General features: G+C 38.6%; 1 pseudogene; it reads left to right on the top strand.

Annotated features, from left to right (window-relative positions):
- Window positions 1-11428: 11428 nt before the first annotated feature.
- LOC148044380 (protein ABHD14A pseudogene) lies at window positions 11429-12343 on the top strand (annotated as a pseudogene).
- The last annotated feature ends 2703 nt before the right edge of the window (window positions 12344-15046 follow it).

Below are 15046 nucleotides of genomic sequence, written 5' to 3'. Positions count from 1 at the left end.
ATACTTTCCTGGCAGATTGCATATGATATATTTGTATTTTGACAAAGAATGGGAACATCTTTTAAAAGTAGATAAATTTAACTCAAGGAAAATTTCACAATATACAACATTTTACTGAACATATTTCAAAGAGGAGTATTGGTATCCCAAATCCTAGAACATGCCATAATACAAGGTGTGAAAGAATAACAGACCATTCACTTAGTGCAAATTCCAAACAGAAATGGTTACCTCAGAGGAATAACAGAATAGGGTAGAGAAAATTAAATGTAATATTTTTGTTTGTTTGTTTGTTTTAGCAATATTGGAAATGCAAAACATACAGTATTCATACTTATTCCCTAGAGGAGTAGAAAAGCGATTCTTTTGCCTCACTTACTCCAACTAAGCCAAGTAAGCCATTCAGTATGAACATTATCAGGAATAGTGGGAACTGGAGTCCAATAACATCTGAAACATTTCAGGATTTCAAACCATGGTTCCAAGAAAAAAAATCAACTTTGGAAACAAGGCAGAAAATTAATTTGAGTCTGTCTTAATTGAATATATGTTTTCAGGACCACTGGATTCAAAATACCCAACTAATGAGGAAATTATACTCCCTACAAGATATACAACTTTTATAGCAGTACTAACCAAAGAGACTGAGATACATTTACTGGAGAGTAAATGGTTTAGATATGGATAGTTTTGTTTGTGTGTCCCAATTCTTTTTAATTTTTCATTGTGGGGATACACACACACACACACACACACACACACGGGTACAGGTATGCAGGTCAAAGCAAACTGACACACACCATGAATACATGGCCAGACCACAAACTCGAAGCCAAACCAAAACCCGGGATGTTACATCACAGCCATCTGCTCAGGACATTACATCACAGAACTCAGAAGGTTACAACGCAAAGGCTCAGTAGGTTACAATGCAGCCAACCTCCCAGTATGTTGCAGCACAGGACTCAGGATATCACTAAACTAGAGCTCAGGATGTCATCACACAGCCCGTTACCCAGGTCGTTACAACACAATAGACTAATGGGCACACAGCTAGTACCTCAGCCACACAGGATGTTACGAAACAGCCAACTAATTTGCATACATCAACTCCATCAACTAATTAAGATATAACAACACAGCCAACCAACCTGCTTACAGCAACAAAGCCAGCACTCCACACACACCCCACCAATATTTATAGAAAGATGGCAGCTCCGATCACGCTTTGATCGCACAAGCACAAAGCCGAAGGCACCAGTCTGAAGATGGCGAGTGGGACCTTGTCGAAACATTGCCAAGATACTCTCAATATTACATAGGAAAAGACTGAATACACCAAGACCTGCATATAATTTATTATTATATATTATATATATATATTTGTTATATTTGTGCTGATAAATAAATAAAGGGAGACTAGTATAGATCTATTTCAAGCTATTTAGCTCTCATCAGCTAGCCATACCCTTGCTGGGAATTGAATCAAGGGTATGGCTAGCTGATGAGAGCTAAATAGCTTGAAATAGATCTATACTAGTCTCCCTTTATTTATTTATCAGCACAAATATAACAAATGTAACAAAAAGGCAACAATAAAAAATATTGGGTTTCTGTCTGGATGGTCTCTTGTGACGAGCCGAAGGACAGAGAACGGAAGTAGTGATCTTCCTCCCATATTTGGGCATACCAGGGGTTGTGACTTTAAATACACACACACACACACACACACACACACACACACACACACACACACACACACACACACACACACACACACACACACACACACACACACATATATATATATATATATATATATATATATATATATATATATATATATATATATATTTGTTATATTTATGCTGATAAATAAATAAAGGGAGACGAGTATAGATCTATTTCAAGCTATTTAGCTCTCATCAGCTAGCCACACCCTTGTTGGGAATCGGCTTATTTGGGCTTACCAGGGGTTGTGAAATTTTATATATATATATATATATATATATATATATATATATATATATATATATATATATATATATATATATATATATATATATATATATATATATATATATATATATATATATATATATATATATATATATATATATATATATATATATATATATGGTCAATAAAATGAGGACTCTGTAAAGTACTATGAAGTTATGTAAGTCTAAAACCTATTACTATTGCTATCTGTATTCTCTGAAATCAATTTAATTCAATTTCAGTCCTTTAATGATCAATGTATGGTACTTCCTTTATTTTTTTATTGCTCTGGAAATATTTTATATATTTCCAGAGCAAATATTTTATATATTTCCAATGTATTGGAACTTCTAATCTTCATTAAAGCACAAGTCATCAAATTATACTGAGTTGCTTTTTATTTAATTCATATCCCCGAAAGCTGATAGAATAAGAAGAACAAAATGATATTCAAATGCTGTGAATGGCAAAACTGTATTAAATGCAAAGTAGGTCAGCCCCTATCTAATGGATGTCCAACATAATGAAATAATAGGCTGTCAGAACTGAGTTAAAATGCTTCTTTAAATATAGAAGTATTTTTAAAATAGACTCTCTTATTTTGTTAGTGGATGACCTATCCTTTTTGGAATATTATCTAGACAATGTAATTCAAGCAAGGCAATTTACCCGTGTAATATGTCAAGCTCTACATACTTCTCCTGCCAATTCTTGATTTGTGCTGTTGCTCTCAGGAGCAGGTATGCATTGCTAAATGAAACTGGGGCTAGGTTTAGGAAGATGTAAGAAGGAAGCAACAGAATTAAAATTAGCATTCAAACAATAACTTTCATGCATGGATTCCCAGCAACAGATTGATCCACTCTTTCATTTTAAAAGGGTCATTTTAACTCTGGAACATCTGTCAGTATTTATGCTGAGAAAATAATAGGGAACAATAGAAATGTTTCAGTCCTATCTGAACTCATTTATTCCATATAGTCTGTCCCAAGGCCATTCATGTCTTATTGTTTAGCTGAAAGTAAATTATTAGAAAAACATTCTAATTCTACAAGAATCATGTTTGCCTCAACGTGGTAGCACAAATTGAGTCATGTATAATACTTTGCTGTTCCTTTAATATACATGTTATAATATTCAAACAATAACCTGAAAATTAAAAATTAAGTATAGCAATCTACTTTTTATCAGGAGCCAAAGTTGGGAAAAATAGTATGTATTGCATCCTTAAATTGTTCTTGTACTGTCCTGATGCCATTTTAGTTTTCAAATAGATTCTTGAAAAATCCTGTCCAGGTTGAGATACTTTGGCAACAGCTTGGGTGGCCCTACATATTTTCATAAACAAACGAACAAACAAACACCTAATCTACAAAGTAAATTATTGAATATACAAGATCAGCAATTATCCAGAAAACACATTATATACAAAAAGACACCTATCATGGGAATGCAACCACCCTGCCCGAAGACTGGAAAAACAACCACATTTTCAAGGTCTTTTAAAACACCATCAGGAGATTCTCTTTGAAGAATCTCATTCCAGAAGGAACAAGTAAATTAGGTAAACAGCAATAATGTTAGATTACACACTTTTATATCATGTTAAATAATTTATTTATTTATTTATTTATTTAAAAAAATATGATCACTCTCAGCAACTCTGCATGGTTTGCAAAGATAAAAATCTGAATACAAAAACAATACAAAAAGAAATGACTGTTCCCATCTCCTGCCGACAACAATCAAATGATTGGCTCCATATCATTCTGGGGTCCCAGTCTTGTTGGCAGAACCATGCCTTCAGGATCTTATGAAAGAGTGCCAAACTCAAATCTTATCTCTGCAAGGATGATGTTCCAAAGGAGGTGGAGGGTGGGAGCTACCACAGAGAAGCCTCCACTAGATGGACCTTTTTAGATTAGGGGACCAATAATGTTCTCTGTCTCCTCACTCTGGTAGATTGGGTAGATAATATGATTGAGAAATATAACTTCATCCCAAATGATGTAAGACTTTAAAGGTGACAGCCAGTGCCTTGAATCAGCAAATCAGCAGCCAATGTATTTCCTGCAGGAGAATTGACATATGTGCAGATCTAGGTTTGCACAAAACAATGCAGGTCATACCGCATTTTGAACTAATTGAAGCTTCCAGTTACTTTTAAAGAGCCCCATGTAGACACCATTGCAATAGTCAAAACCTTTATATAAGGTTTTGTAAATGGTAGGGTGACCAGATGTCCCGCATTTGGCAGGACAGGCATGCTTTATCATAATTTTCCCCATGTCCCGGGCCATTCTTGAAAGATCCCACTTTTAAATTTTGGCGCCTTCTTTGATCGCTCACTCCCCCGCCCATCCACTGCTGCTCACATGGGCGGGGTAGCGTAGCGAGTGAGCGGGCGGATGGACGGGGGAGCGAGCTCACCTTTCCAGCCCCACTTCCGGACAAGCCGTGGGAAAACCTCCGCCTCTCCGAAAAGAGCCACCTGTGTATGTGGCCCTCGGCGGAGTCTGGAAGCGGGGCCTTTCTGGCCCAAAGCATCCCTCGTGCACTTCAGGGCCAGCAGGCGGGGCGAGCGCAGTGGCCGGAGACTCCTCCACGGGACCCCTTCCAGCTCCGTCCGCTTCCCAGCCTGTCCCGGCTCTCCTGACTCCCGGGGCCGCCGCTTCTCCAAACTCACCCAGAGTAAGTGATGGGCGGGGTAGCGTAGTGAGTGAGCAGGCGGATGATGGTGTGATCGCCGCCCGGGAACCACCAGAAGCCTTCATGCCCAACACCAGCTGCACTGCAGCTGACTCGCCCCGGGCGGGCTGGGAGGCTTTGGGCGTCCGGGCGGGAAGAGCCATGAGTGGATGGTGGTGGGATCGCCGCCCGGGAACCACCAGAAGCCTTCCTGCTTAACTCTCCCTGGACTTGTTTTGATGAGCGCGGGGCAACTGATGGTAGTTTGCGCCGGCCACACCAGCTCAAACTATTGTCAGTCGCCCCATGTTATAATCTGGCCACCTTATGCTAGCGGCCTTACTAAGAGACATCTGGCTGGGGAGAAATGCCGGCGCAACTGCAAGAAGTCCTGGGAGAAACAAAAGGACTAGTAGCCTTACTAAGAGATGTCTGGCTGGGGAGAAATGACGGCGCAACTGCAAGAAGTCCTGGGAGAAACAAAAGGACTAGCAGCCTTACTAAGAGACATCTGGCTGGGGAGAAATGCCGGTGCAACGGCAAGAAGTCCTGGGAGAAACAAAAGGACTAGCAGCCTTACTAAGAGACGTCTGGCTGGGGAGAAATGCCAGCGCAACTGCAAGAAGTCCTGGGAGAAACAAAAGGATTAATGTTGAGTTTCTTCCCAACCTGCGTTGAATCCACCACCTAACTGCGCTCGGCCCCTTCAAGGAGGCGGGTGGGTTGGAAACCCTTAGGCGGGGAAGGAGAAACGTCAGCAGAGGAATCCAGGCGTGGGAAAGCCGCTCAACTTCCTGGGAGAGGCCCTGCAAATACTCACAACCTCCCTTCACTGCTGCAAACCACCGATCCACGCCTCGTTTCAAACCAAGGCTGCAAAGCAATCCGACACAGCCTCTTGGGCTTTCCCTGCAGTTCTGAATTGCAAGGAGTGGGTGAAAGCGGTTTTGTTTTTTGCTTTTAAACTAACTTTGCAATCTGCTGGCCGGTTTGCAATCTGCAAAAGGCCGGAGCAGGATTGCTCCAGGCATTGCCTTGCTACGAGCTTCCTCCCTTTCCGCCTACCCGTCTTTGCAATATCCTCCCAGGCGCGCGGCAGGGCGAAGTGCGGCTGTGTGTCGCCCTTCCAGGATGAGCGGTTCAGGTTTCGCCATCCCTTTATAAGGGAACCTCCAGGCCGTGGGCTCCCGGGCTCAGGCGGCAGCTTGCCTAACCGTTTGCACCGAGCATGGGCGGGGATGGCTAGCAGGGAAACTTTGTTTCACGATTTCTTGGAAATTTGTCCTTATTGGCAAAGGAAATGCTGAGAGATTCACAAAAGTGTTCAACGTGCTCTGGCTTGTAGGCACTGTTCCCTCCCACTGTTTACTTGCCATGTGCAGCCGGACTGCAGTCTCTGTACTCTGCAGAATGGCCGTGGAATCGTAAACAAAAACCCCTCCAGCTAAACAGGAGTCTTGACAACATTTTTTTTTAAAGTTTGGGAGGAATTGGTGAGATTTATTATGCAGCTGCACCTGGGTGGCACTTCCTGATTCTCTGTGCTTCGGATCTTTCAAGACAGCCTTTCCCCACCCTGAGCTGGGGGACTTGCTTGCGTGCAAGCCGGCACCCCAAACAGAGCTGGGTCCAGTCATCTCCTGCCTGCCTTTTCTTCCCTTTTTATGCCCTGTCTCAGATGTGCGGGCGCGCATGCTGTGGACTCGCCCACTTAGACATCAAGGTTGCTGCGTGCTTAGCTGTGGCCATATCTCCTCTTGTTTTTTCCCCTCCCTCTTACATGCCCCCTTGGTGCAGTGGGCTAATGCCGGCGAAAGCAGTGGGGTGGACTACATGGCAAAACTGGGTAAATTATAAACCACAGATTTTAATCCTATTTAATTTTAAATGGTATCAAATTTAGCTATAAAGTGGCTTTACCTACTTTTTTTTCCTGGGCCTGCTAAATTCTGGTCCCTGGTGATACAATGAGTTAAATGCATTCTGGCCTGGATTTCCTATTGTGCAATTTGTGTCATGGACTTAATCATTTTAAATTCCATAAAATGCCAGTACACATCCTTTCTGCCAAGAGATCAGAAAAAACAATGCTCGAATCTTCTGATATTTAAATGATTTATAATGTTGTTTAGATATATAATTTGGATTACATTTGAAAACTATGCATTGATTAAATACTACGGAATGCAATCCTGCGGCAGTTCTTCTTTCTTTTTTGGTTTTAGAAAAGGATAATTCCCTTTTTAGCCAGGCTTTTTGAATTAGATTAACACCAGTTTTTAAGTAGATTTCAATTTTAAAAAAATCTGTTAGCTGCTTTGAATACCTTGAAGATGAAAAGATGGGGTACAAAACTTAAATAATAAAAAAATTGTACATTCATTTTGAAAAATAAATTCAATACTTGATTAATTTCATATCTTTATTTAAAATAGTTTTGGCATGGCATATAATTTTATTGACTCAGTTGGAAATGATGTGGATGTTGTATCTGATTCTGAGGTATATATATTCTTAAGTAACATAACATATAGCATATAGTCCCAACTTGCTAGACTATTTAATTGATCTTACTACTTTAAAGGGGGAGAGTTTCATGATAAATTATTTTATTACATTTATGTTGCATTTATATATTATATTTATTACATTTATATTCCAAATTATTAATTTGTATTGTTATTTTAGTGTTTATTGTCAATTTTGATAGAAATTATATTGATATATCAATACTGATTTTAATCATACTAAATAACAATTACTGCTATTATTTATCAGCATTAAATATTTACAGTTTTTAATATTGAGTTAGTCATATTTTAGAATAATAGGATTATCTTTTAATAGGATAATTGGCAAAATCTAATTCAAATGTGATGGGTTGCATTCCAAAGAATGTGAGAGGACAGGTGGCCTGCAAAATGCCAGGACCCAGGCTGTTGGTGCCATGTCTCCCTCTAGCCAGTCTAACAATGTAAAAGCTGAGCAGAGAGCCTTTTTTCCCAGTGTGAGTGGAAAAGTATAATGTTTGAGTGGCACATTTTCATGCCTGGCATTTATCAGGCTGAAACCTCGCTAGCAATCGGCGCTTGACGCTTGGAATGTTGCGCAAATGTCCAGCAGACGTGACAGCAGTTCAAACTGTTGCTCTCTTAGGTGCTCAGGCATGAAACTGTGCAGCTTAAACACTATACTTTTCCGCTCACACTGAAAAAAAATTAGAGGGAACATTGCTTGTAGGTGATGCGCTCCTTTTATTAATCACACCGTCAAGACACTAGCAATAAGGGCTCCCCTGGCAGGTTTGGATTAAACTAAGCTAAACTGGATGACTCCTGGATAGAGACCAAATGCAGGGCTATTTATTTCTTTATTGATTTTGGTTTGTCAAGCATGTATGAGAAAGCAAGTATAAGTATGGGTTTAGTGACTAAAGTTACAATGGCATTGAAAAAAGTGACTGATGACCATTTTTCACACTTAGCGACCATTTTCACACTTAGCGACCATTGCAGCATCCTCATGGTCATGCGATCAAAATTTTGATGTTTGGCAACAGATTCGTATTTATGATGGTTTCAGTGTCCTGGGGTCATATAATCAAACCAGATTCACTTATGTTACTAACTTATCAGCTGCAGTTATTCACTTAAGAACTGTGGCAAGAAAGGTGGTATAATGGGCTTAGTGACCAAAGTTACAATGGCATTGAAAAAAGTGACTGATGACCATTTTTCACACTTAGCGACCATTTTCACACTTAGTGACCGTTGCAGCATCCTCATGGTCATGTGATCAAAATTTTGATGTTTGGCAACAATTTATATTTGTAAATTGTAGTTATGTTGAAATAAAAAAAAAGTATTACAATACTATTTTTGCGTTGTATGAAAATTTTTGTTGCTCCGTATAAAATTTTTAATCAAGCCCCCCCCCCCCCCCGGTCAAAGGTGTCCCTCTTTACCAATCTGAAAATCTGGTCACCTTAGTAAATGGTAATATCAGCTATTAAAGGTAAAGGTTCCCCTCGCACATATGTGCTAGTCGTTCCCTAGGGGGTGGTGCTCATTTCGATTTCAAAGCCAAAGAGCCAGTGCTGTTCGAAGATATCTCCATAGTCATGTGGCCGGCATGACTAAATGCTGAAGGCACATGGAATGCTGTTACCTTCTTACTAAAGTGGTCCCTATATTTCTACTTGCATTTATACATGGTTTCGAACTGCTAGGTTGGTAGAAGCTGGGACAAGTAACTCCATTACATGGCACTAGGGATTTGAACTGCCAACCTTTCTGATCAACAGGCTCAGCATCTTAGCCACTGAGCCATCACGTCCCACAAAATATCAGCTATTACATTATTGCAATACAATTCTTTCCATTTCCAATACGTAGTCATCATTTTCAGAAAAGGAAAAAAGCATGGGGAAGTTTCTGCTTATACTTAAATTGTTGCAGATATAACCTTTATCCACCTAAACATTCCATTATATTAAATCACAATATATACTGTTAGGTGTTAAAATCCTGTGCCACTTTGTTCTACAATGTAAAAATAAAATATTTGAATGTCAAATGAAAATATAAACAGAAGCTACTTCAACAAGATAAGGAAATGGGTACAGGTATATCTTGAGATGAGTGAAGCAATCATTCTGTAATTTAAAACATTGAGTATCCCAGTCCAGTGAGCAATCTGGATGTTTTAAGAAAGTGAAATTTGGAGAGTTGATGGGGAAAATGCTCATGTGCATGCACTAACAGCGCAAAGTTATTTAGCACAATTGGTTCTGTAATTGCAGAACATTGCAAATGTTCAGTGTTCAATGGCCCTTGAAACTCAGACTTTCAGAATAAGACAGGATATGCTGGTACCATATTATACTGGCCTATGTAGAATTACGCTATAGAATTTTCAGTTTAAAATCTCCCTTCCTCCCTCAATTTCTACTGCTTTATCTATATTAATAAATACTGAAACAAATGGAATAGCAAGCAGCAACGTGAATTGGGTCAGTACATAAAAAAGAGTGCCCATGTGAATTTTACATGGTTAAGGCAGTTATACCTCACAAATAATAATGCTGTTTTTTTATTGCATTTGGAATATCCATTTATGAATCACAGATAGCCTAAATCAGAAATAGTAGTTTTGCACTCTTGGAGAATCGTACCACACAGAGTAGAACAAGGTGAGTTTAATAGGCAGGTACTGAAAAGTTAATTTTTAAAAATCATTTATTTATAATTTTAAGATCGCCTCCTCCTCCATCTCCATCATTGTTTTAATGTTAGTGTTATCCCTGGGTGGCATTATTTAATGCAATAGTGATTGTCTTGCCGTAACTAGTTTACTTACAGAATAAATTCCAGACACAGATTATACTTTTATAATTAAAATATAATTAAATCAATCATGGCTAAATGAAAGTTTAATATTCCATTACTCAAGAACAGAACAGCAAAACTGTTCAAATCTCTGGAAACAATACAAACATTCAAAGCTTGTATGTGCTTTTAGCATTTGATTGCCTATTCCTGGCCTCTGCATTTATATACATCCTCACATTTCTGATGCTGGCTTCCTCACTCGGTTGCCCAGCAGTTTCTAGGATGAGGCCTATATTTCAAACGTGAATATCAAGGTCTGAAAAAGTATTGATTCTAAAATATTTAGATTCAAATCTGATTTAGCCATTAACTTTCAAAGTTTTCTATTTTTACTTAAATGGTTTGTAGACAGTGCCTCTTTAACCTTTTGTGCTATTCTTTGAAGTAATTCTGTAGCTAAAGGTTACTTGAAGACCAAGTAGATTATGTCTGTTGCTTCATTCCTGTCAGCTGTCATTGTCACTCCCTTGAAGAAGTTAATCAGATTTGTTCAACTTGACCTCCACTTTTAATGGCTTTGACCTGTCTAAGTCTCTACCTGTTACGTTACAATGTTCTCTACTTTTTGTCCCCGTCCAATGATTCTGAAACTGTCTTCTCTCCTTTTCTCCAATTCTAAATATAGGTGTCATATATCTCCCCAATGTTCTTGCCATATTATTATCTGAACAGCAGAGAATTAAATTTCTGATATGACCTCCATTTTATCTACTCATATTCAGGAGAAAAAGGACATTCATATTTCAGCATTTCTTTACTCTTCAGTTTTGGTTATGTCACAAGCATAACTATTTTAATTTTCTTCTGAAATGTTTCCCTTATATTTTTTTCCCCATATTCATTTGGAAAAAACCAAGTGTGTGTGTATGCATTTATGCATACACACATTGCATATGCATACATGTAGAGATATAATTACAGATAATTTGGCGTTAAGAATCAACTATGCAGTAGGAAAGTTGGTGGCTGACTACAAGTTCGAGACATTAGAAAACAAATTGCGAGCTCGGAACTTGAGGGTCACAGGTATCCCAGCCGCCATTGGAAATGTGGACCTTATCATGTTCATAGAAAATCTGTTACCGGCTGCCTTAGATTTAAATGACAAACAGGTTCCCATCTGTATAGAAAGTGCTTACCGTCTCCCAGCAAATAATACCCAGGTGGGTAATGGTAGTACTGTACTAATCACTCTTTCTGATTTGCGGCATTGGGAGAAAATACTGAAGACATCCTGTACAACAAACTTCCATGGACACAAGGTTTCCTTCTTTCCTGATCTCAGCCCACTGACATATGCCCGACGGAAATGTTTTGTGGCTCTCAAGCAACAGTTCCTAACAGAAGGAGTTCAGGCCTATGTATTGTACCCTGCAAAGTTAAAGGTTCTGTACCAGGGGAAAACCTACATCTTCAAGGACATTCAGTCTGCAGTTCATCTACTGGATGAAATCCAAAAAGAAAAGATGACTATGACTTTGATCCGCAACAGTCTGGCGCTGCTGGTCCTAGGAATCCTTGTCACTTTTGTCCTCTACCTATTGCTTCCTGCAATCCAGCCAGAAAAATTTACTGCTTCAGTAGACATCCCTAAACCACGGGCCATGGAGGAAGAGGTGAAGGGTACAGGTGCTGGGAATGTCACCATCATGACAGGGACAATTTTGCACTCTTCCGTTTTCTTCAGGGAAGCTGTGCTAGTACAAAAAGATGTGGCTTCCTCCACTGAAAGGCTGGCAGTGGTCTTCTTGCATGGCCAGTCCTTCTCATCCAAGACATGGGAGACTCTAGGAACACTGGCTTTGCTGGCAGAGAATGGCTATCGTGCAGTAGCTATTGATTTGCCTGGTTATGGGAGCTCCCCACGTTCAACCTCCATCGCGACCGCAAAAGGCCACATTTCTTTTCTGGAGCAAGTCTTCAAGGAGCTGGGCCTTCAGAAGCCCATTTTGATAAGCTCATCTATGAGTGGCCGATATTCCATTCCATTCCTCTTTTCTAGTGGAGAACAGCTGAAGGGCTTTGTGTCTATTGCACCAGTGGGTACAAAAGATTTTACAGCTCAACAATATCAGCAGGTCGAGATACCATTGATAATTTATGGACAGCGTGATACTGACCTGGGTATACAGTCTCTGGAAAGTCTTCAGCAGATTCCCAAATCCAAAGTTGTCATGTTGTTGGGAGCTGGCCACGCCTGCTATCTTGTTAAGCCTCAGGAGTTCCACAAAGCGCTGCTGAGCTTCCTCAGTGAATTAAAATGACTGTGGTGTCCATCCTCACTTGCTCTGTTGAATCCCATTTTCCTTTTCCCAGGGAAAAAAAGTGAAGACAATGTCTGTTTCGTAACCTGGATGATGTGCATTTTAATCTGGTTCTTTATACTTCAAGGGCTATAGCGCTTTCTGACTGATAGAAGAATTTATCTCTACTTTTTTGTGGGGTTACTTCTTTTACAAGTGCTCAAGGTATAATTGCCAGAATCCTACAAACTGGCAGAAGTATTGGATCAAAGACATACAGAGCAGGGTGGCATTTTCACATGTTTGTGAAAAGACTGAAGAACTTGATCTGCACATCACTATTCAATTTTCATTCGTTTTAGGAGCTGATCTCTCCATAGAAAGGTACAACATCAACTCCAATATCTCATTTCAGAAACCTGGGCCACAGATATTACATCAAGATTGATATTTTGTTTTCATTAACCACCATCTACTACTTTTAGTGTGCATACTTCTGTTTTGAGGGTGTTTTATTGTACTTTTTATCTTAATTCTATTGTGGTTTGGAGGGTCTGCTTCAGTTTTTTTTTTCAACAGTGGAAGGAGACAAAATTGATGTGCTTGTCCTTGCTAGGAGCAGGTAATGTTTGAAATTGCCCAAGAGACATTTGGGAAATTTGGAAAAGAAATGACACATTTTTAAGTGTATTTTTTTCTTTAACTTTGATGACCACTGTAATCCATTGGTTGCCCAGCTGTAACATGTTGACTCTCTGTGAATTTAGTTAGAATTTGTCATCCAGACTCTCATGTGAGCAGGAAAATATGGAAGACATAAGGAGAATGAATCAACCTTTCGAAGAAGCATAGTCCACATGTTAGGAGAGGGAAAATTTCTCCTATTCATTAGGTCATATGCTATCTAAGTTTTTGAGTGTTGCAAACTGTTTAAGGGTTAATAAATTGTTTATACTGGTAAAAAAAAAAAAAAGAGTCAACTATGCATACATAGTTGCCAGTTTGGTCTATAGAGCCAGTTTGGTCTACTGGTTAAGGTAACCAGCTAGAAAGCGGACTTCTACTTCTGTCTTGGGCTTGAAGTCAGTTGGTTGATTTTGGGCCAGCCACTTTCTCTCAGGCCTAGAAGGGAGGCAGTGACAAACTACAAGAAAACTGAAGGAAACTGAAAACTGCAGGAACATGTCTAGGAAATCTCTGAGAATCAAATACAATGATATCTATATCTATAATCTGTATATACTCTATATATCTATATCTATCTGTGTGTCTGTGTGTCTGTGTGCATGCATGCACACACACACACACACACACACACACACACGCTTGTAGTCTCTTCAAACATTTGTCTGCTGAGAAAGGATTGATCCACTATAAAAGATCCTCTGTTACTGAAATTGGAGATACAAAGGACAAAGCAAAGCTCAAAATAAAATAAAAAAACTATATGTATGTGTGAAAGAGTGTGTGCAAAATTTATTTAAAGTATGGCTCTATATAAATTTTAAAAATCCAATTTTATACTGAATTTGGTGATTCAGAAAAGAGTTTACTTTAACTGACTTGGAGATACTCATATTTAATTTGAGATGTAGTCCCGGATCATTTGATATATTGCAAAATAAGCAACATAACAATTTATTTTTCTGTTGCCAAAGTTCAGTTATATTCCATTTAAAATGGTACCATCCTTGCTATTACTTATAATATACTAATTTGTTTTGATTTTTCATTTAGTACATTTAAAAAAACATTCAAAGAAACCACAAATAATAATCTTAAAACCAGTGAAAAAGGTGAATATTGTGTATTTACTTTTTGGTCAATGTAGTAGAAGAGTTTCTTACCTCCTTCCTCCTATCACATTTCCTTCTTTTCTGCTAACCGCATTCTCTCTTGCCTTCTTGATAAGCAACATAAACATTCTATCGACATATACTGGCCAATTATACGCAAGGCTCAATATAATTGACAGAACAGCAGAATAACAAAGTAATTTATCATAGAATCTCGGGATTCTTTGAGATAACAGCTCACCTCTCATTAGGAACCCACAGTAACAGTTATAGGAAATGAAGGTTTTTGAGAAGGAGAAACTTAGAATAAAGGAAGTCACAAGTATATTGCTACAAAAATGAATCTTAATAGCTTAATTTTAGTATCATTATGAGGAACATTATGGGACATACTGTATATTTAAGGCCTGTTGGGAATGAATCTCTGCTAATTCCTTCTCCCTCTTCCCCCATCCTCATAATAGAGTGCATATTGTACTAAGCTTCATAAGGTCTATTGGATCATATGACCTTTAATTCTTTCACTATAGGTTACACTAACTCTCTTTTTATGACCTGGTAATCCCTTAATTCGGGGTAGATTACAGTAAAATCAGATATTTAGGTTTTCAATCTAGATATAATTTACTAATAAAAATTACTTCTTTTTTAAACAAAAGTGCTTCAAAAATTCATATATGAATTCTTCTGTTAAATTATATCTTTGTTCTCATATTCTAATATATAAAGCTTCACAGCTATGAATCACTTTACAAAACATGATTCCTAAATTAGAGGAGGGATATCCTTCAGAGCTGTACATTAAATCAACTATAGTGATTGGATTGCTGTTTTTGCTGACTCTGGGCTGTACAATGGTGCAAATTTATTTTCTATATGGAGAATATTAATTGGTGGAGTATTGACACTCTAATGTTACCATTAGTTA

This window comes from Thamnophis sirtalis, unplaced genomic scaffold, assembly GCF_051295495.1.
Source record: "Thamnophis sirtalis isolate CommonGarterSnake01/CBP01778 unplaced genomic scaffold, rThaSir2_p1.2 scaffold_8, whole genome shotgun sequence".
Lineage (NCBI taxonomy): Eukaryota > Metazoa > Chordata > Lepidosauria > Squamata > Natricidae > Thamnophis > Thamnophis sirtalis.
This window is presented reverse-complemented; position numbering and strand designations above follow the sequence as displayed.